Source organism: Opisthocomus hoazin, chromosome 5 (genome assembly GCF_030867145.1).
Source record: "Opisthocomus hoazin isolate bOpiHoa1 chromosome 5, bOpiHoa1.hap1, whole genome shotgun sequence".
Classification (NCBI taxonomy): domain Eukaryota; kingdom Metazoa; phylum Chordata; class Aves; order Opisthocomiformes; family Opisthocomidae; genus Opisthocomus; species Opisthocomus hoazin.
Genome location: NC_134418.1, coordinates 9,879,419 through 9,902,988, shown reverse-complemented (window position 1 = coordinate 9,902,988; position 23,570 = coordinate 9,879,419). Strand labels below are relative to the sequence as shown.

General features: G+C 42.9%; 1 protein-coding gene across 1 annotated transcript in view; it reads right to left on the bottom strand.

Annotated features, from left to right (window-relative positions):
- Positions 1-9,545, bottom strand: part of NSD2 (nuclear receptor binding SET domain protein 2) — a 79,174-nt gene extending 69,629 nt beyond the window's left edge. The window contains exon 1 of the mRNA XM_075420373.1: positions 9,418-9,545. The gene's annotated coding sequence lies outside the window, so the exon portion shown is untranslated. The remainder of the gene's footprint in view (positions 1-9,417) is intronic.
- Positions 9,546-23,570: the final 14,025 nt, after the last annotated feature.

Below are 23,570 nucleotides of genomic sequence, written 5' to 3'. Positions count from 1 at the left end.
ATGTTTATTCACATTATGTTGTAGAAAACAACCTAGAATATCAAATAGTAGAGACATTCACTATCACGCAGTACATTGTGACTGTTCTTCATTATATTAAAATAAAGAGAAATTATTACAGGATCGAAATAAAATTTACTTTTCAAAGAAAACGCATAACTGAAAATTGCACTGCAGGTTTGCCAAAAATTGTTACAAACCAGTTCTATCCAGCAAATTCAAAAACATTACCTCTCACGAAGAAAACCACTACTGTAGTAGCTTACAGAGAACTGAAAATAATTATACCAAAACTTTCTAACAACTTATCACTAGTCTTAAAAAAGACTTTGGAAAGGAAAAAAGCCAAGAAACTTTAGTCTAAAGGAGCCAATTTTAAGTTTAAAAGCACTTGAAGTGAAGACTTCATTAGTCTTGCAGTAGATATACAATGATTTCAGTTAACCAGTCAGCTGGCAAGGCTGACCTACAAAGTATTTTTAAATGAGTACATGAAAATTTCCTTACACTTATAGTACATGTTTATACAGAGACATAATATACACCTGCACAAAAAGATCAAACCTATTTTGAAAATTGTGTGAAAAAGGTTAGTGTACTTACAGTTGCACTTACACTTATTTGCCACCAAACATTTTTGAAAAAAATTAGTATCTATCTTTTCTTATTTGTTTTCAGTTCGCTTTTTTCCTAACAGATAAAACTTCAGAACTTAATTGTTACAGTCTTTTTTCATCAACCAAAACAAGCACTTACTGCCTTCTCATTAAGGCAGCAGGCAACACCAGCTTGTACAGTTAAGAACTGCAGAACGGCAAGCAAAGAACTTCTTCGCTTGAAAGGTTACTTGCTACTGCAGAAAGCAAGCATACAAAACTGATGGACTTGACTTTTTGTTCCTCCTCAGGAAAAGCTTTTGCAACCAACCCTTGCTGCTGAGGATAAGGCTAGAAGACTCTGTAACAGGACTCCTCCCCATCAATTAATTTTCTTCAAAGTCAGGAGAAATATTCTTTTTCCACTGCTGCAGAAACTGACTTTTGTCTGTTCCACTCCTGCTGCTGAAGGTGGGTGGTGAAGGAAGGAGACAATTTGAGTATATTCAAATTCTTGTAAAATGCTGTATTTCTGTCTGAAGAGAGAATACACATACTACTGTGGTGGGACCACAAATTAAATAGAAAAGCATTGCTTCTCCTCTGCAGATGTGCAGAGGAACACAGGTGTCTAAAATGGTAGGAACTACTGGATTTACCACCAGTATTTAATAAACACTAAAAGGTAGCCCTCAACAATTGCTTAACAAATGGCTAAAAGTAAAAAAGAAAAAAAAAATATATATATATATATATCTCTCATGCTTTCAAATGCAGACTTGAGACTTATCTGTCTCCTGGAGAGTTCCAAATGGTTCAGCTGAAGGGAATGGCCCCCCACAGCCAAACAGGACTCACAATTCAATACAGTCGAATACTCATTCAGTCTAGGTCTTTACTCGTCAATGAAATTACATCTCTATCTGTCTCTCAGGTGGGCCAGAGTTGTGCATCTGCCTGTTATTTAGCTTGGGAATGAAGAATCAAACGCAATCTCAAATACCTCAGTACTTAGGTGCTGAGTTCCTTCCTTACTTATGCTGCATTTTCACCTGGTCCAAGCCTGCTTTAATTTCCCACCCCTTCTTGAATCCAACTGCTTTTTCTTTTCAGCATCCTACCTCTGCTCCTTGCACCATACCTTCAGGGCCTGGATCCTCTGGTTCTACATCATGTTCACTGCAGCAGATAAACGTGCTATCATCTGTTTGTTTCCTCTTCGCTGTGGCCAATGTTTCTGCCCTTATTCCCATATGTAGTCATGACAGCATAGCAATTGCCTGAAGCTTCACTGCAAGTATCACAAAAATTTCTGAGCGTGCAAATTCTGAGAAAGGAAGATCAAATCTGGGATGACACCACAAAATAAGTTAGCAATGTAAGTAATGAACCAAATTGTTGTATTAACAAAATGTTATCTGTGACACCTTTACAGAAACAATGTTTCCCACATCAGACCAGACACCAACTTATTTTAGTACTGAGGATACAATAATTTTGTCTAGACCCTTAAAACTCTGCTCTCTTTGTCTATTATGGCATTAAAATCTGTTCACCCAAGTGGGTGGATTTAGATGCCAGAAGCACATTTGGTGCACTGGAGTACTTCTAAAAAGCAGCGTTGTGACACTGGTGATATATGAGGCCTTGTCAATAGTGCAAAAGCCTAGCTATATGTATATATAGGAGACTCTCAATCTTTATCATAGAGCAGTATTTGGCCATATCTTCTGTTTACAAAAACAGCAATATATCGCACTGATGATGTGCCTCTCTAATGTGGACAGGTAACATACAAAAATTTATATTATTTCTTTCATGCAGTGCATTCAATTTCACATCCCGTAACATTAAATGAAGAACTGGAAGGTAAAGTTCAGAGGTAGTTAATACTGGCTCAATGGCACTACGGAATTCTACTTACAGAAGTGCACCTTTCAATCAAGAACTGTATATATCCATATCTGATGAACGTAACTATGTCTATAATGTAATCCTGGCCATACTGTGCTAATTCTGGTCTACGTTACACATAGATTGGAACTATATACATGTGATTATGTTAATTATTCTATGAACATATTCCCTTTTAGCAAAAAAAAAAAAACCCACACAACTGGCAGATGTATGCCAGGAACACTCAAGCTCACAAGAGACTTTGAACACCAGATCCTCTCCAAACAAATCCAAATACTTGCTAATAAGTGGCCTTTCTGGTTTGGACACAATCTGAAATATCTCCCTGCAGTGGGGCTTTAACACGCTCTTGCCAAAATGCATTACTACCATTCACAGTGTTCTTAATTCCCTTTCTATTTCTTTCGCGACATCTATATCAAGAATCTCTCCAGAAGAGAGATTAGAATGACTGCTATAGGTAAAAGGTCTGGAATTTGAGGTAAGTTTTCCATTTCTGCAGATATAATGTAGCTTACCCATTTAACTTGGAGACAAAGATAAAAGACTTTCCTGTCCACCAAACCAAATCCTTCTTGTCCGCTTTCCGAAACTTTTGTGTTGAGGTTTGCAAAAGGTATCTCTTGTCATTTTTGCTGTCCTTTCTCTCAGCACAGCATTGGAGTACTCCATACTGTGGAGTACTTCACTGCCTTACCAAATCTAGTTCTTTAGACAAACTCTGTTGTACCTACTTCTTGCAGGAAAATCTGAAAAGGTTTGACTGTAGAAATAAGCTGCGTTAAGCAATTGTAGTTACTATTCTTACTTGCAGAGTTTTTGAAGACTCAACTATCACTACCACTTCCGAGCCAAGCATTCACCTGATGAATGGATATTGTACATGCGCTTTCTACTACACATTTTAAGCCTACTATTTGTTTTCTGCACTATTGCTGTATTTCAGTCATGTTCCACATTTAACCACAGCATTTGTTTGTGGTTTGTTCAGGCGTGCTATTATAAAACAGCTTCTGATGGTCTGCATTCTGCATCCACAGAAAAATCACAACATTGATTTCATTCTGAAGTATCCGACTGAAAGTCCTTGGCAACTACTCCATACAGCGAAATGATCCGTATTCGTATCTTTCATCCTACACTGCTCTCCAAGGTTCATGCTTTGGCTTAAATCTCACTGGCTTTATTATCAGACTAGAATCTGAGCATTCTTTACCACAGAGATAACTCCCCAGTTTAGATATTTCTGAGTGCCAGTGCAGTCCGATTCTTTGCTCCAATGGCACCCCACCAAGGCTGGCACGTTCCACAGCTGATTTATCTGATACACAATCTCGGGAACCTCAGCTCCACAGACTAACCCAGGCTACAGCAGGAACATTTACACTTCTACTTAGTATCACGAATAAATTAAATGGGTCCCAAACACTGTGACAGGAGGCTGCGTTACTGCATCTCCTTCCCATTGCTTCTTTTGTCAGTAGCTTTTCAAAATATTTTAAATGGCATGTAGATCACATTTCTAATAAAACCTTTCCTAACTTCCACCTTCTTTCTTGAAAATATTTCTGTCACAAAAAATTTCATCCTCTGCCTTAAAAATTAAGAGATACACCAAGGAACAGAACAGGACAACATTCACTCTCTATTATGTTTTGGACCATGGCAAAGACAACATGGAATTCTGATGTTAGCCCTCAAGGCCAAATACGTTTAAACATGATTACTACTGTAAACCACAAATTTTCTAATTTGTTATGTGTGTTTTAGCACAGATGTGAGATGTCAGTATTTTAGTATTTTGATATGAGGCACAGGCCAGAAGAGGTTTCACAAAGACAGTTAAATGGCCATCTCTGTCAGTCAACAGAACAAGACTGCCCTGTGCTTCTCCAAAGAGCCACACAGAAAACAGTATCCTTCACAGACAGCAGAAGAAAAATGTTAAAGCTTCTATCCAAGTCTATTTCAATAGCACATCATGTTACAGTTTAAGTCATTTGCCACATATGTATCCTTACCCCAAATATGGATGAATATAAAATAGCTCAAATTTGTGCTGGGGAGCTGAACACTGAAGTTCAAAACAAGATCAAATTGCTACCTTGAGCTAAGATAAAAATAGGACAAGTTAAAAGGATAGGGATAAAACTAGAAACTGAGACATCACCTGTTGAGTAGCCCTTGTAATTTAACATGTTTTAAGTCACATATATTTTATTATTAGTTTCAAATTACATCACATATGAGAACATACATCAGCAGTACCCCAGGGCAAAGTAATTTTGCCCAACATCAGAATACTCTGAAGTACGTATGGGCTAGCGCTTCACTTTTCCATACTCAGTCAATTTAATTTGATTGCTATGAAACTTTAAAAAAGATTTTCAAACATCTACTTTCCACATGTAGCTCATCACACCATTGTACTATCAGAACAACCTCCAAACAATGGTATTATTTCTTAACATGCAAGAAGGGTAGTAGAAACCTTGCTTTTGGTTCAACCACAATTAACATGTACTGCTTTATTGCATACAAAATGTGTTTCAAAAAATTCAGTTTATGGTAAAATCTTTTATATGCTTCGGACAGAAGCAGCTTTTCAAATGTGCCAGAGTCAACAGATTATCTGGGGCTAAAGTTTAGAGCTGCTTGCGAGCAAAGTAATACGTGATGGAGTATGCATTAACCTATCATCACCATACACAAGGTATTAGTATATATGATCTGTTCTCCAGGAATTTCGCTTATGTTTGTAGCTTGCTATTCACCAGAGTAGAGTATGGTCTAAGTTTCCCTCATAACACATTCCAAAAACTTCCCTTCCTGCTGATGCTAGAAAATATGAAATAACTATGCTGGACACCATCAACTTCATAAAAACAATACAAATAGCACTTGATGTATCACTTTTGTAATTTCTGTCAGTGTAAACTGAAAGGAAAAAAGTAAATACATTTCTACAGCTATCTTATTACCTCCAATGACTGCAGCTCATAGAGAAGCTAATTTGAAGGTACAGTGAAGGGTGAATTCAGGTAGTTTCTGTTCCTTCAAAAATGTTGTCAGAACCAAAGCCTTCCAAGTAACCATTACTTTTAAAAAATAGCTGACCCATTCAGTCAGCTACACAAATTTACAAGCTGCAAGGGGACTACGGGCACATCAACAAGGCTCTGCTCACCCACCTCTTTTCTCCCAAGCCCTCCACAATTCTGCACCAAATGAAACTTGGATTCCCATGCCAAGCTCTGACGGGAAATTATTTTCTCTCTCCACTTTACCACCTCACCGCTTATCCTGGTGCCATATTCCATCTCCACCTTCTCATTAACACCGCCGAGATTCCAGCACATCCTCAGTGAGCACATTTCTCAAAGCTTTCCAAAACTGGAAAGCAATGCTTCCTAGAAACATGGACCTACTCAGCCACTTAGATCCACTTCAGTATCTCCGTTCTTCCTTCATCCAAAGGCTAGATTCAAGAATTACACCAGATCTATCTTAATTACTCAACCACAAGGCCATTTCATTTGTCTTTGTAGAAAAGTAATGAAAGAGCTCAACTAGTATGGCTGCAAATATAGCATTAAAATACACAGTTGTCATCATCTACTGCATTATTATTAGCCCCACCAAGCATACCGTTATTGATGTTTGATTACTGAATGTTAGGGTCTCTGCTCTTTTCAGCAACACCACTTGGTGGATGCTTCCCATTGTGCAGCACAGCGCTCTCGAGGAGAGGTGAACACTTTTTTTCCCAGAAAAAGCTAGGTGCTTTACCTTGTTCTACACAGAAAATACTGGCAATTTTCACGCATTCAGCCATCTTCTATGCTTAAAATCTAAGAGATGTCTTGTAGTTATGTAAACGGAAGTGACCAGAGGTGACTGAAATGCTGCAAGAATTGCCTGTATCTTCTTCTCATCATACGCTACATCCTCGATCCAGTAATCTGACCAGAGCAGGTGAACCTTTAAATACACATGGAGTCCCAATGCAGTCAATAGGCTTTGATCAACCACAAGGAGAGACACGCATTTATCAGTCTGTAGAAATCAGGCCTCGCTCAGGAAACATGCCGACACCGATGGAACAAAACACAGGCTCAGTGCAAAAGTGAGAGGTGAACGGGCCACAAACAATAGCACGCTAAAAAACAATCCTTTCTTTCCATTCCTTTGCTATTTTGTTAGCACAATGTTTTGGACACAAACTCATATATATAAAAAAATATATATACAGACACAAATAGATATAGATGTATGTATACCCATAGGCATCAATTTCACCACCCAAACATTAGAAAGCAACCCCCTCAACAATCATTTTTGCTTCCAGTCTAAAACAAAGTGGGACTATTTTTGTTGTAATATCCAGTCTATTGCATGCAGGCAGTAATTTAAACGCAACAGTCTCATCTGCAAAACCACCACTGGCTTCAGAAAAAGCACGTAGCCCTACAGATACTAAACCACAATTTTTTTTTATTCTTACTAGCCATTTGTTGGGTGTGTATTGAGTTAAAAGGAAATATATTCTGCATTTAATTTCCATTTTCTAAACTACTTTAAATCTACCCCCTTAAAGTATAATGACCTAGTTTCTTCTGACATTTTCATATAATATTTGACAAATTAGTAGGTTTTACCTTACTTTTAATATCTGAATTTTTCCGAGTATGTATGAGGGTGGATACTCCTATAACCGTCACAAGAACTAGCCACACAGTCTCCAGGAATATCCAGAGCTTTTATATTCAAATACTAAAAAAAACTGTCTTATTTTCTGATGCTGCATATTAGATGAAAATCTCAGCATGCTTTAATATATGGGATATAGATGCTTACTGAAACAACCAAAAATTGCATAATTGCATATACTGTAAGTACTGAGCCCCGAGTAGTCCTGCAAAACAGCGGTTTTATTCAATGATTTCATCCAACAGTCAAATAATACTACACTGTGAAACTGAGGAGTTTATGAAGGTTGATATGCTGCATTTCCTGAGCAAAATTCCCACAGCAAAACAAGCAAATAATAGCTTCAGCAATAAATTTACAGAGATTCTACGACCATACCAACGTTTTGGTGAAGAACCAATTTATTCTTGCAGCTGAAGCCACACATTCCATGTTTAAGGAATTTTAGTATGCATATATATGTCCGCATAAACCACCAGCAAGGACTCTTTGCAAAATCTATTACAAACTTCACTGCCACCCTACAGTGTTTACAGTTACCTTCCTTAGATGTCTGAAAAGGCTAAACGCCAAATATCTTCCTTTTTTTTTTTTTTTAAAGCAGACCTCATTTAGCTTACTCAGCGCAGGCAGCACTAGCTCTTAAATTTAAGAATCATTATAAAGCAATTTTAATGCAAATGTCAATAAGGAAACTATTCACACACACAAAATACACGGGCAATGACTGATCCCAGACTCTCGCCTGTTTAATGCCTGTTAGCAAGAGGCTCATTTTCTCTGAAATCTGTTTAAGTACGGTGTTTACTGTCTCTGTACTTCTACTAGTATTTACTCCTCCTTTCAGCCGACATATTTAAAAAAAAACAAAACCAGAAAGCAAGCATAAATATGTTCAAGAAGTGTGGCAAATTCCCTTCTCCACCCCCAGAGCGGTAAAGCCACAGCGGATGAGCTGTAACTATGGCCTTGGGAATACAAGTTCCCCAGGCTCTTTTACCACACAAATATCAATCCAAGTTACAAGAGCCCTATCCTCTTATACTTAACGAAGACTGAGCCAGCGAGCCCCGTACACCTTCGCAGGAATGTTTTCTTTCCGTTTTCCTAACAAGGCTCTCCTCCCATACAGGTCCAGGATGGACTGCAGAAGGGTGTAAGTAGAAGAATCATCACACCAGTGTTTAGTGGAGGAATAAATCAAACATGGCTTCCCCCTCCATACATTTCCAGAGTTACATTCACTCCTGCTGCCGTACAATCCCAGTCCTACCCGGAGGGAAGGGACAGGAGCAACCTCCACCTCCCCACAACCTCACCGCCACGGGAAGGGGAGGGGGGGGACACATCTGCAGCCACCCCACCCCTTAAGGAGGCGGTTTAAACCCTGGAGGAGGCTTTTTTTTTTTTTTTTTTTAATTCCCACCGCCTCCCCCCCTCCCCTCCGATTTTCTTTCCGATTTGCACTGATTGATCCCTCCCCCCCCTCCCTGGGGAGGGAGGTGGGACGGGTGGGCATCTCTCCCTCACCCCTTTATGCTGCCCCCCGACCTCCCGCAGCGCCGGGGGGGGGGCGAAGGATGAAGCTGCAACAGCCGGGACTCCGGCTCGGCATCGCTCCTTTCCGCTCCTCCGCCACCCAAGAGTCAGGCCCAGCCAGCAGCAGAAATCCTGCGGCAGCCTCCGGGGAGGGGGTGGGGGGATATCGAGGGGCAGGCGGGGGGGGGAAAGGGGCCAAGGCCCCTCAGCGAGGGCCAGGTAGCGGGGAGGGGGGGGGCAAACAAAAAAACCCTCCTCCGGGGAAGGGGGAAACGGGAGCTGCGGGCTGCCCGGGCAGGGGCGGGCGATGGAGACGGCGGGGCGCCGGCGGTAAGTTTGAGGGGAGCGGAGCCCGGGCGGAGGGGGAGTCCCCGGGGGAAGGGAGGGGGGGGGAGGAGCGGATGCCCCGCACGGGACCCCTGGCCCCCCACGCCGCTTCCACAGCGCTCTGCCGGGCAGGGGGCCGCGGTCCCAGCCGGGGAGGGGGCTCCCGGCGGCGAGGCGCGGGGCCGGGCGGCAGCATCCCCGCCGCTGAGGGAACCTCGCCGCCGCTCCCGCCTCCCGCCCGGGGCCTGCGGGAACGTGCCCCGGGTGCCTCCTCCCTTCCCCGGGGAGGCGCGGGGGGTAGAGCCAGCCGCGCCGCCGGCCCACTGACCTGTGCCCTAGCGCATCCTTCTCCCCCGAGAGCCGGGCGGAGGCGGCGGCGGCGGCTCGGTGCCGGGGAGCGGCGGCGGCGGACGGGAGCTGAGGCGGCACGGCAACAGCGGCAAACGGCGGCGGCGGCTCCGGCGATCCCGCGCGGCGGCCCCGCCCCCTCCTCCGGCCAGAACCAGCGCGAAAAATCCGGGCCGCTGATTGGGCGCCGCCGCTGCGCTGCCCCCGGAGCGGCTGTTTCAAATCCCCCCGCACGGAGCCGCCCGCACGCGCGGCCCGGCGGCGGCCGGGAGCGGCGCCAGGCAGCGCGCGGGGACGGCGGGAGCAGGGGCCGGTGGCGGCGGGCGCGGGGCCGTCTGCCCTGAGAGGGAGGGGAGGGGAGGGGAGGGGAGGGGAGGGGAGGGGGGGCCGGGGGAGGGAAGGCAAGGCAGGCTGCGGGGCGAGGTGAGGCCCCATCTGGAGTCCTGGGTCCAGTTCTGGGCTCCCCAGCTCAAGAAAGATGAGGAGCTACTGGAGAGAGTCCAGCGCAGGGCTATGAGGATGATGAGGGGACTGGAGCATCTCTCCTATGAGGAGAGGCTGAGGGAGCTGGGCTTGTTTAGCCTGGAGAAGGCTGTGAGGGGACCTTATAAATGCCTACAAATATCTCAAGGGTGAGTGTCAGGACGATGGGGCCAGACTCTTTTCAGTGGTGCCCAGTGACAGGACAAGGGGCAATGGGCACAAACGGAAGCACAGGAAGTTCCATCTGAACATGAGGAATAACTTCTTCCCTCTGAGGGTGATGGAGCCCTGGAACAGGCTGCCCAGGGAAGTTGTGGAGTCTCCTTCTCTGGAGATATTCAAGACCCGCCTGGACAAGGTCCTGTGCAGCCTGCTGTAGGTGACCCTGCTTCGGCAGGGGGATTGGACCAGATGACCCACAGAGGTCCCTTTCAACCCCGGACATTCTGTGATTCTGTGAAGGCAGGAGCTGTGTGGGCCAGGGCCCAGCCCGCTCTGGGTGGGCGTCGAGGGCCTGTCAGCCCCGTGGAGGTCGGGGGAAAACACTTCACTTTTAAATACTTTTTGGTTTTTTTAAATTTGCATTATCATTTCTCTTCCCCTTGGGCGCAGGGATGCTTGCTGTGGGCCACCGGGTGAACGTGCCCCGCCTCACCCGCTGGCCTCGGCCACCGGGCACGTGCACTCCCCGAAAATCCTAATTTAAGCCAAATGTTTTGACTTTCCCTACAACTGCACGCAATTTGGAGGCGGTCGGGTGGCTGTAAGAACCCAAGAGCGCCTGGCTGCGAATTACCCGCGCCGTCTCTGCTGCAAGTATGGCCTGCTTCGGGTTTTTTTTTCTTAAAGCTTGCATCAAAATAAGTACATGTGCTTGCAATTTGCCAGTTGAAAGCACAGCTATTTTTTAGGCCAAATCGTTAAATAGCTGTCATGTTACGACAGGAACAAATACTCTCATGAACCGTCGCACCAGATAATGTGAAGCAGGCTTACATTATGGCCAACTCTTTCAGGCTTTCAAGGGTTTGATAAAAGATTCGTGGAGTACCGAGAACCCGTGTTGTCTGTGCGAGGCTGAGAACGCAGTTCCTCAGTGCCGTGGATACAACATTACCTGGTAGCCGAGGGCCTAATGCAGCTCTTGTGAAAGGTAAACAGGCAATAACAGAGGAGGGGAACACACCGGCATCATACTTTGTGGATAATAGTGAAATTACGCCATCTGTTACAGAAAGGCTCAGATTTTTATTTTTTTTACATAATCATTACTTTTAAACATTTAAGTTTGTCGATGTTTTTACATAGGTGTTTAATGGTGGGTGCACCTTTCTTAGCATGGCAGCTAAGAGTTGAACAGTGAACTACAAACTTAGTATAAATTACTTAGTAATGAGAAACTTAATCATCGGCTGATTAAAGCTTTAATCTCAAGGTGGCTGAAGGAAATCTGTAGTGATAAAGGTACCTTAATTTGTTTTACAGCCTTTCTGTAAAAAAACTACACTATCTGTAAGGTGTTAGACAAACAAGATTTAGCTTCCAAATGTCAGTATTTACAGCATGAAAGTGCCATCAGATTTTAAAATAGCTAATTTGAATTGAGTCACAACAATTTTATCTTCCAGCTTCCTTTCTAAAGTTCAGTTATATGCATTTACAGGAGGGGAAAAAAATGTTTTCTACTTAAAAATAGGCACCATTATCAATACAAATAAATAGAAGCAAAAATACCTGAATCCTGTTGTTTTGTTTTGCTACACAATGGCATATACAGGTGTGCCTTTCTTCCATAGTTGAACAATAATGCTAATATATTAAAAGTACAAAGCATGACACCTTTGCAGAGGTGCTTGCTGTTCCCCCCCCCCCAAAAAAAAAAAAACAAACCAACCCTTGTGTAAGAAACCATGTTAGTTTTCAGTAATTGGTACAGTACAAATGCATTATCTACGTTCTCTTGGGAATAAGGTCTGTGTTCAGGCTCAATGATAATAATCCGTCTCCATGTATGACTTATAAAAAAGAAACAGGTTTTTATTCTGTGCTTATTACTAATGCATAAGATCCTCCAGATAATGCAGTTCTCATGTTTGCTTTCTCAGTCAGTTGTTTAAGATTTAAGTGGAAGGATTTTGCTATCATGGTCAAGGTGACTACAAATCTTCCTTAGTCCTTTCAGCTTCTATAGATCAGTGGCCTTGTCTATGCTACTAAGATTTGCAACCACGTAATTACCTCCTGATAGACCCACCATGCAAATTTACGGGAAAGCTTATGCTGGGAGTTAACACCTTTAACTGGGATAGCACCAGTTTATACTGTACATTGGTGCAAACTTCTCCAATGTCATGGCCCACTGTTGTGGTTTAACCCCAGCTGGCAGCAAAGCCCCAGGCGGCTGCTCGCCCACTCGCCTCTGGTGGGATGGGGGAGAGAACTGGAAGGGTAAAAGTGAGAGAACTTGCGGGCTGAGATAAAGACAGTTTTATGGGTAAAGCAAAAGCTGTGCACAAACAAAGCAAAACAAGGAATTCATTCACTGCTTCCCATTGGCAGGAGGTGTTCAGCTATCTCCAGGAAAGCAGGGCTCCGTCATGCGTAACCCTTGCTTGGGAAGACAAACACCGTCACTCGGAACATCCTCCCCCCTTCCTCCTTCTTCCCCCAGCTTTATATACCTAGCACAATGTTGTATGGTATGGAATATCCCTTTGGCCAGCTGGGGTCAGGTGTCCTGGCTGTGTCCCCTCCTGGCTTCCCTCCTTGCTGGTGGGGTGGGGTGAGCAGCAGAAAAGGCCTTGACTGTGTGTAAACGCTGCTCAGCAGTAACGAAAACATCCCTGTGTTATCAGCACTGTGTTCAGCACAAATCCAAAACATACTAGCTACTATGAAATAAATTAACTCTAACCCAGCCAACACCAGCACACCCATTTAAACAGAAACTGTGCATGTAGTTTTTTTAATTTTGAAAGCAATTGTCTGTTTTGTTGAGCTCGTATTGTGATAATAAAAATCTCACAATTTTTCCACTGCGGTACACAAAGAGGCTGATTCTTTGAAAGTGGATATAGTTATATTACACTTCTGAAAACTGAGCTCAAAGAAGTTTTAACTTTTGATGGTGTAAATGCACATGCAGTGCAGAATGAGCTCGTGCTGACAAATAACAGGCACGCTGTGTGATACTTGAGTGATGGCTTCAAAATAGTTGAAGTGCATGTCCTCTAATCTGTTGCTAGTAGTTGCAAATTTCCAGACTGAGCCTCTTGGAGATTTTCGTAGAATCATAGAATGGTTGGGGTTGGAAGGGACCTTTAAAGGCCACCTAGTCCACCCCCCCCTGCAGTGAGAAGGGACAACTTCAACTGGATCAGGTTGCTCAGAGCCCCATCCAACCTGGCCTTGAATGTTTCCAGGGAGGGGGCAACCACAGCTTCTCTGGGCAGCCTGTGCCAGGGTTTACCCACTCTCACTGTAACAAAATTCTTCCTTATATCCAGCCTAAATCTACCCTCTTTTAGTTTAAAACCATTACCCCTTGCCCTATTGCAACAGGCCCTGCTAAAAAGCCTGTCCTCATCTTTCTTACAAGCCTCCTTTAAGTACTGAAAGGCGGCAATAAGGTCTCCCCGGAGCGTTCTCTTCTCCAGGCTGAGCAGCCCCAGCTCTCCCAGCCCTTCCTCCCAGCAGAGGGGTTCCAGCCCTCGGATCATTGCTGTGGCCTCCTCTGGCCCCGCTCCAACAGGTCCAGGTCTGTCCTGTGCTGAGGGCTCCAGAGCTGGACACAGGACTCCCAGGGGGATCTCAGCAGAGCGGAGCAGAGGGGCAGAGTCCTCTCCCTCACCCTGCTGGCCACACTGCTGCGGATGCAGCCCAGGATACGGTTGGCCTGCTGGGCTGCGAGTGCGCGTTATCGGGTCGTGTCCAGCTTTTCATCCACCAGTTTTATTCTCTTTCATTACATTTTTTTGTGATTTTGAATTAGCTGATTTTTTTTTAACAGTTTGATATTTTTTTTTCAGTTTGTTGTTTCTCAGATAGCTGAACAGGTCATTGAAACCAAAAGATGTACAACTGTAGCAGATGATAGTATTCATTTATTAATGACTTTCACTTGATATCTCAAATTTTATTGCTTCTTACTTTCAACTGTTAGGGATATATTGTTGTAAGAAGTAGTATCAAGATCAATATCCCCCTGTTCAACTCAGTAAAAGAATTTAAGTAAATGTAGCGGTTGCATATTGTTCTAGAAACGTTTAAATATTTTGGAGATTATTAATTAGTTACTTGGCAGAAAGTTAATTTACAATTTAAACACTTTTTCAAGGTCATTTATTCAGCAATAATGGTAGTTGGTGCCCTGACTTTAGGCATATGTTAGGATACGCTGAAGTTCTGAAGCTGAGGGAAGATTATTTTTGTTGCCACCACAGGGACAGACGGTGCCAGAAAGGCGAAGGACTACGTTGCTGGTGGCGTAGTTTCACTGCGTTAGGCAGAGCTCAGAAACAAATTCTACTATGTGTGTGGCACTACTCCATGTGACAGTGCAGAACTCTTTCCCCTGAGAGTTTGGTCAGCCCTGCTAACAAGGGAATGGGGCACATTTTGGGGTACTTCTTGCTATTAGAAATAATGGAGATCAGCAGTCCCTGTGCTAAAGCTTTGCCTTTCTCCTGGCAAAGGGCAATCGTAATGACGGTGCAGTTAGCAAGCACATTTAATCTCACTGTAGATCTTTGTGCAGGAGCTTCACGTTTACATATCTCTCGTGTATGGATCCTAAGGATTGAGTGCTTTCTGAACTCCCTTCTTGTATCCCTTTATATTTTTGTTCCAGGATTTTATATAATCATCTGTTTAGTAAATACTTTTCTGAATGCAGATCATCATGGTGGCAATGTAAACATCACTACAAGTAGAATTAAACTGAAGTTACGTGACTGCAGTCGATGAGTTAATCAGATACTCCAAAGTTAGTACAGCAGCACAGCATATCCACCGTGTTTGTCGTACTACAGGTGTTTACTGAGATAAGGACTACACTAGGCCATATAAAATCTACAAATGTAGGTTTTCCTTGTTTCACAGACTTTTCCCCCTATTAGGGCTAAACACTGAAGACATTGTAGTTTTTCAAAATGTGAATACATGGGAAAAGTTAATGCCGCTCATTGTCCTGTTTTGTTGTAGCACTGATACAGAGATATCTTCCCAGCGTTGTCCCTCGTATCACCATTACTGCTCACTCTTTCACGCTGGCAGCTGGCAGCCCATCACCTGAGTGCTGACTCTGGCCAGCCGTCCATGTTTTTCCTTTGGATTAACAGTGAGTAATCGTCGTTTCCAACCTGCCTGAACGCTGTCTGAACCTATCCTTAGCTATGTGAGGTATAGCTAGACAGAGCCACTGATCCTTCGGTATGTCAGTCTGTGTGTCATCACCACTGTTCAGAAAAATCTTTATCTGTGTGTATGCATTTATGTATTTGGCCATGCAACATATTGCATGCTGTTTCATATGGAGACAGCAAGCTCCCGATGTAGAACTAAGAAAGAATGGAGTATAAAACTTAAATCAGCATTTCAAAAGATTTCATATTAAACATAGCATAGTCATCCTAAAATTATAGTACTAAATGCACTCTTGAGAACTTATGCATACATTTGCTAATTGATTTGAATGAAAGTTCATTGAAAAAGGTTATTTAAAAATTTAGCATTGTGAATTAGAGTTGTTTTTACTTTTAAATTAACTTGAAAGTTAGAAGGTACAGGCTTTTCAGACTTTTCGTACATATTGTGTAATCTCATACAATAACGGAGCAATCGTATTTTTTAAATGAAAGCTGATTCTTTGGGAAAAAGAATCTGCTCAGAGAATTTCAAACAGAATTAGTTTCTGTCCAAGTGAGAGACATCTTAAGTGCAACTATAGCTTATAGCTTAAATACTGTTCAGAGTAAGAAATTATAACCTTGATGAAAATATACAGTTAAATGTGACTCTTCTTCATACTATGAGTTATGCACCAGTCTGTTTACCAGATACATTTTCAGTTAGGAAAAGAATGGTGTAAATGTCACTTTTCTCACAAATACCTATTTCTGTTTACATCATTTGTGCTGAGAAGAAGGAAGGGAAGTGTCACTGAGGGAGCAAAAGGAAGAGGAAAATTGAAGACATTAGGGAGTGGGATACATCTTCTGGGGAACGCAGAGGCCAGGAGAAAGGAAAACTGAGGAGCGTGTCCCTGCTGTTTTCCAGTGTCGGGATGATAAAAACCAGCTGTATACCAGTTCCTAAGCAGCTAACATGCTCCAGTCTGGCATAAGTAACTTGAGCGCACTAATAAATTTATCTATAGAAGTTATATGTCTCTAGTTATCCTCAACATCATTATGACTTAATTTAAACATTGCAGACATTCAGAACAAAATAAATCTAATCTATGTAGAAACACACAGCTTGAGGATTCCAAACACATTAACTCCTCTATCCATTGATAGCATAGGATGTTACTGTGTTTATAAACATAAATTTAATCTCATTTAGAAGTATAAATACTGAAATACATTTATAATCAGAATTAATGTTTAGCAATACAGAGCAAAACTACAGTTTTTTTGCGATATGTTTGGTATGCATTTCTAGTTCTTAGCTTGTTAAGGCTAAAGCTTAACTCTACAACTCTCAGCTTCTGAGGAGCCATAATGTAGGTTTGAATGTTAATTCTACTGCATTTCACATTACTGACTTATGCTTAATCTTTATGTAATTATCGTTCAGCGATAAACACAATGTGGTAAGTTACATAGCAATGGAAGTCTTGAAGTGGGTTTTTTTTTTCACTTTGGCAGAGAAGTGACTATTGATATTTCCACTCTGTGCCAGTGCCAAAGAATAAAGTTTGTTAAGGGTTGAATAGGCCAGATAGATAATGCTACTTCTGTTTCAGCAGACGCTAATGCAGTGTTTTATTTTGCACATATATTAATCTTTGCTGCCTCAGTACAGAATGGTGAGGGTAACTATGTCGGTCCTAAAGGTTAATTTCATTCTTTTTTAAGGCATGCCATTATTCTGTTAACAGTAATTGCTCTTTTTTGAATGATTAATTTGATCATATGAACTGTTTCTAATTATATTGGTGGCTGGCAATTTCCTGTACTGAGAAACTGTAGCTGTGATCGTATCCCATTTACTCAGTACATATGCCTTGAGAAAAATGCCCATTGACAGACGTTTTCAGAAATAGCCACTAATTTTGAGAACTGTTCAGAGACTTTATATAGTATGCCTAGCACTTGTTTTATATTGTTGAGTACGTGGAAACATGCTTGACAAATGAGGGCTGAAACAACTGGATTTGAGGCATAGGATAAACAGGTTTGCAAATGCAGGCCTAACTGCTAAATTATCACCTGTGCTGGTTTTGCTGCGAAAACTGAAAGGAGCAGGATGTGTTTCTTGCACATTTTACCATGTTCTTTCACTCTTCTTGAGCCTGATATGCTCGCTCCTCTAAGGTATATTTGTTCGCTTCAGTTATTGTTAATGAGCCAGAGCTTACACTTTGCAAATCAGCGCAGGCATTTTGTGAGACACCCTTGCTCGGTGAACGAGCCCTAGCAGGGAGTGGAAGGTGGCTGCTGAGCTGCCTGCAGGAGTTACGCTGCGGTTCACTCTCAGCAGCTCAACCCGATGTGCAAGAGTGATCCCACTGCGGCAGTGCTGGCTCCAGCGCCAAATCTGCATCCAGTTTACATACCGCAGAAAAACATTAAGACTGTCTCAGCTGCCTTTACAGCAGCTGAACTAAACTGTTTCAAATGAAGAATGCACTCAGTAGAGAAGAGGTGTTGGCCTTGGCCAGCGTGTAGGAGACAGCCTACATGAAGATTCACCCACTCTACGTTGTCTCACTGAAGCTGGGCACAGTTGTAGTATCATTGCACTAATAATAGCATCATTCCCATGGACACGAGCCATCACGTGTTGGACACTCCTCCTTCTGCAATTGCTACAGCAACTGGGCAAGCAGTATTTGCTGAAGGGCTGAGGTCACATGCATCTTCTGGTTTTAAGCTGGTTCTTCGAGGCAGGAATAAACTGTGTGCACTGGTCCAAAAGAGGAGACAGGCACTTAAATGGCCTCAGAATTCAGGAGTCTAATCCGTGATTCAAAGCCCCAGCTTCTGTCTCACCCAGAAGTCCTTAACAGGGGTTAGAAGAGGTACTTTTGCCTCCGACTAAAAGTATACCACTCCCAGCATGCAGCTCACCTAAAATACCAGGATCCTAAAGCCCAGCATTCCCTCCAGTGATCTGACATAGAGGCCTTCAAAGTGAAACTAAACACTTTGCCAAGAATAGCGTCCTAAATGCACATTCTACACGTGTTTCTTGTTTCACGTACGCTTGTAAAACTGTTACATTTGACTTCTATTTGGGGTCAGTCTGGCAAATATGCATACTCAGTGTTACGTATGCGAGTTGTGTCTTTGCAGCCCCAATCCTCTATGTTTGCATACAGCTGCAATCCTCAGTGAGTGCAGGGAGGCTGGTCTAGCCCACTCTGCAGGAAGGAATAGCTGCGTGCCTTTCTACGTGCTCCCTGATTTGCCTGTAAACTGTCCCCACGGATTTTTACAGGCAGGCAGCAGACAGCTCGCAGGCCTGCTATGAACATCTCCCTCATGATACATTAAAGAACTTCATCAGACTTTCACTGGCTAGTTAAAATTGGACTTGTGGTCCCTGCCCCCTATACACGCACCGCCGCTCCAGCCATGTATCTCCCTTCCAGATTTACCATTGCCACCTCTGAGGCTGGACATACGATCTGTCTGTGACTCAGCTCGGGCACTGCTGCAGTTCTCAGCCTGGCATGCAAAGGTAAACTGACTCCCTCCATGAATGGATCACAAGTTCCTGCTTCAGAGTCTGGGGCCAGGGAGCTCCTGCTGCCCAGCTGCCACCCACTGCTGCACGGCTGCCTGCCGTCGTCTGCCTGATGCCATCCTAAAAGTGTAACAAGTTAGGAGGCATGCTCTCGGAATTTACCAGTTTGCAGACTGTGCGAACAGCAAATAGAATCCGAAGGACACTTCTTAGGATACAATATAAACATAGTGACTAGGCCTCTTGAAAGGTCTATGGATATGCCCACTCTGGGACAGTTGCTGGGCTCAGCTGATTCAGGAAAGAACATGAACAAGTCCTTGATTCAGTGGGAGTCATTTACCCTAGAGTAGTGTTTGAACAGCTCAGGTCTTGGAGCAGAATTCTGCTTTGATAGTGGTCGATATTCATTTGAAAATGCACTGTGGCTTGTGAGAATTAATTTCTAGGTCAGCTTAAATAACCAGTAATTCTGTTCTTCCATTTCTCTTTCATGGCATTGTAGGCAAATTAATTGTATGTTAAGTCTTAAATAATTCTAAAGATTTGATTTATGACCCAACTATACCTGCCTTTTAAAAACTCTCAAGGGCAGAGACTTCAAAGTCTTACATGTTTGTATGGCACCAGTACAGGAGCCCTTGGCATGTAGGGCGTCCTGTAAGCAATATTGAAATGTAAATGTTAAATAACGGTGTCTTCTGAAGGTAAGAACCATGTTTTTTGCAAGCTTTTCACACACTCATTAGTATGTGCCAGGTAGACGTGCACTCTGGAGTTTGAAGGATGAGCCCCTTTTGAACTATAAGTATCCCATCTCAGTATGACTCCTAGGGAGAAAATCTTCTCTTGTCCAAGCGTTTTGGATTTATGTAGGCCCCGTGGAGTTCACTGGTGGGTTTCTTTGGCAAGTGGGCCTTACTAACGTGCCAGCAAGGGACTATTTGACCTGCTAAGGTTTGTACAGCTTGTAAATAAAGATTCTGTCAGGGAAGAGAGATTCTCTTGTGCTTCGGACTATTTATATCTCTTATAACTGTGGCTTTTAAAGCTTATAAAGAAACAGAAGGTCTGGGATGTGAGACAGAAAGCCCCGAGGGAGTCTTACGTGTTGTATTTGGATTGCTGTGTTAATATCCTAAAATAAACACAGCATGCCAGAAAGTGGGGAATACTTTTATTGTAATTATTATTAACTCAGAGACCTAAATTATTGGTTATCGAATGGAGTATGGCTGAGCTTGTCTGCAAAGGACAACAAAATAACCTCTTAATTTAACGCTAGCAGCTATTGGCAATCAATGGGAGACAGGCATTTAATCAGCTTCATTTCCCTTCTTTTTTTCTTTATCATTTTTTTTTGCATTGTTCTTGAGTTTAATAATTGCTAGCATTAATATATTTATAGCTCAGGTTAATAATGAATACAATAAGTTTACAATAAAATGTAATCATAATCAACTATGACCGGTAGACTCTCCATCAATGGAATTACTTTAATCAGGCAGAAATATTGTGTTGACAAGTATGCTATATTTCAGATTTAAAAAAAAATCCCTCAAAAAGTCTTTCAATCTGTCTAGTGCAGGTCTGACGATAGAGTCCTCTGTAACTCTATAACACGTAATTTTTAATTGGTGTATCTGAATCAGTGAAAAGACTTTGTATTATTTTATTTCTATTTCTTATAATGTAAGAAAATGTTTTTCTCTTATTTGGAAGCCACCAGTTTGGACTAGTTGAGCAAGAGCAATAATAATAATTTTTGAGAAAGGTGTCCCTTCTGCTTCAGCTGACCTACTCAGACACCCAAGTGCTACTGAAGATCAAATGACAGTGGGTTCAGCGTCTGCCAGGGCTGAGATTTTGAGTCTGTATTCCTTGTTCATTCATTTGAAAGTCAATTTTGCAATATTTCTGCCTTCCCTCCTGAAAGGGCTCAATAAATGTTCTTAGACCTTAGTCAGGTTAGATGGATCTGCTACTTATGCATTCTAGCGATATTTTTAAATATTAACAGTGGCCAGTTTATAAAGAATCTGTTGACTTTACAATTACAAGCATACTGGCTGCAAAAGTACTTCACCCAGGAGTTGCTGCTGTGGCCCAGGAGAGCTTGGTATTGGGGCAGGATGGGTCGGGTATTACCACTGACGTGCACTGAGGGAAGAAAGGCTTCCGAACTGTGCTGGGCACCAAAACTTCACCAGCAGAAGCCACAGAATCACAGAGTGTTAGGGGTTGGAAGGGACCTCTGTGGGTCATCTAGTCCAACCTCCCTGCCGAAGCAGGGTCACCTACAGCAGGCTGCACAGGACCTTGTCCAGGCGGGTCTTGAATATCTCCAGAGAAGGAGACTCCACAACTTCCCTGGGCAGCCTGTTCCAGGGCTCCATCACCCTCAGAGGGAAGAAGTTCTTCCTCATGTTCAGATGGAACTTCCTCTGCTTCCGTTTGTGCCCATTGCCCCTTGTCCTGTCACTAGGCACCACTGAAAAGAGTCTGGCCCCATCCTCCTGACACCCACCCTTGAGATTTTTATAAGCATTTATCAGGTCCCCTCTCAGCCTTCTCTTCTTCAGGCTAAACAAGCCCAGCTCCCTCAGCCTTTCCTCGTAGGAGAGATGCTCCAGTCCCCTCATGATCCTCATAGCCCTCTGCTGGACTCTCTCCAGTAGCTCCTCAAGCCACTCAGGAGGGATGCCAAGACAGGCAGTGACCGCTCTTGTTTCCACCTCTTTTCCAAATGGGCATCTCTTCCACGAGCTGGATCCCCTGGCTCCCAGCCCTGCTCCGACATGGGACTGGCAGACTGCTGCGCACCTGTTCCAGGGGGATTAGCCACCGGTGACAGCCCATACCCGGAATTTCCTCCACATGTGCTGGTACCCTTCAACAAATGAGTCAGAACCATTTGACTTCAGAGCTTGTTATAGTTGTTGTTGTTAAGGGTAATGATAATCTTCCTAATACAGTCTAGTTCTTAATCCCTCATACTTCATGGTTTGCCGTTGGTTGAAGAAGAAGAAACCACGCTGCTCTTCACTCCAATCCCTGTCTGCTTTGCCAGCATAGCAAAACGTGGGTAAGCTTTTACAATCATCTGTCATTGCATTGGAAAGCAAGTGTTGTCTGGTGGATAAGATGCCAGGCTGAGTCCAGAATTGACTCTGCTAATGAATTCACCATTGGGAAATCTAGGACTCTATTACTTCCTCTGCTGCTTTGATTTGCCTACCGACAAATACATTCATTTGAGAATTCAGTAAACAGCTCATGCTGAAAATCAAGCATGCCAGGATTGGTTTGCAGAACTGGGCTTTACATTAAGTTTTCTAGTCCAAAGAATCAAATATTGTCTGGATTGTATTCACATATGTTGATATGCACCATATACGATTATGGTGCTAATTGATTATAAAAATAATACACGCTTTTTTTTTCTCTTTTGTCCACTGCTTACAGGCCTTTATGCCATTGCAGTAGAAAACAGTTTTTGATATAAATAATTTACTTTATTATTCTTGAAAACTGTGTCCATATAGCTGAGGGAATAAATGTCCTAACTTTGATTCCACCTAAGTTCTTTTTTTGTTTTGTTTTTTTTCCTCTTTTCTTTTTCCTTTCTACAAATATGTAAAAAGAATCTGGCACTTCCTGCTATGCCCTAAGCACAAATTTAGTTCCTGGTATATCCACCCTAACATATTCAGGAAGGAAGGAATGAGCTCTCTCAGGCTGTGGTGCTTTTACAGTGGCTGCAGTAGCTGTAGCTCAAACTGTCCGTAAGTGAAAAATACTCGATGAATTGTGTAATGTTTGATCTCTGGGAGTAATAAGGAAGAGGCCCATTCATAGGTGAGAATAATACGCTTGGACTAGCATTGTGCAATACAGTGAAGCAGAGAAACCTTCCTGCATAGAGGAGACTACCATCTGCTAGAATTAAACAAAGTATTCATACCAGCCACAAAATGCACTGAATAAAAAGATTTTTTTTTTTTCTAAAATAAACCCCGCTGTTTTCTGGCTAGGATAAAGTGAGATTGATTACATATCACTTGTAAAAGGTGGATTTTGTGAATGAGGAGGATGTTCAGTGCTCTAGAGAAGAAGGATTTTCAAGGGAAGGGTGATAAGATAAAGATTTGTCCGAAACAGGACTGGGAAGCGGCTAAGTGGGAACCACGAGCTGAGTGTGTGGGTGGGAAGCAGGCAAGAGTTCATTTCACCCAACATTAAGAACACAAAAAAGGCGCGGGTGTGGGGCAGATTTCTGTATCTTAGTCTGCTTAAAATTAAATGACCTGTTGATTTAAATTCTGGAAGGTATTAAAACTGTGTTCATTGGGCTTTTAATGTACATTTGTCAACAAGTTTGTTGTGAGTAGTTTGTATCTGTCCTTTCTTGTAATTGCTTTCTTTACCTCACCAAAAAAATCCAAGAAGTAACACAACCAACCTGATTCATCCCTCAATTCAGTAAGATTCTGCTCGATTTAGATCCAGCTACTTTGCTTTAAAGACACCACCTATTAGTTTTAAGCAGCACACTGTAGGGCTGCGCTGGCTTTCACCTGCCAGCAGAGACAGGTCCAACATACCCTCCCACCACAGATAAGGCTTCTCCCAGCCCCTGCGACAAGCGGATGTTAGGACAGAATAGTACAGAACAGATTACACTGCTGGTGCGGGAGGAAAACAGAGCTGCCTGGTAAAACAGCCTTTTGTGTAGCG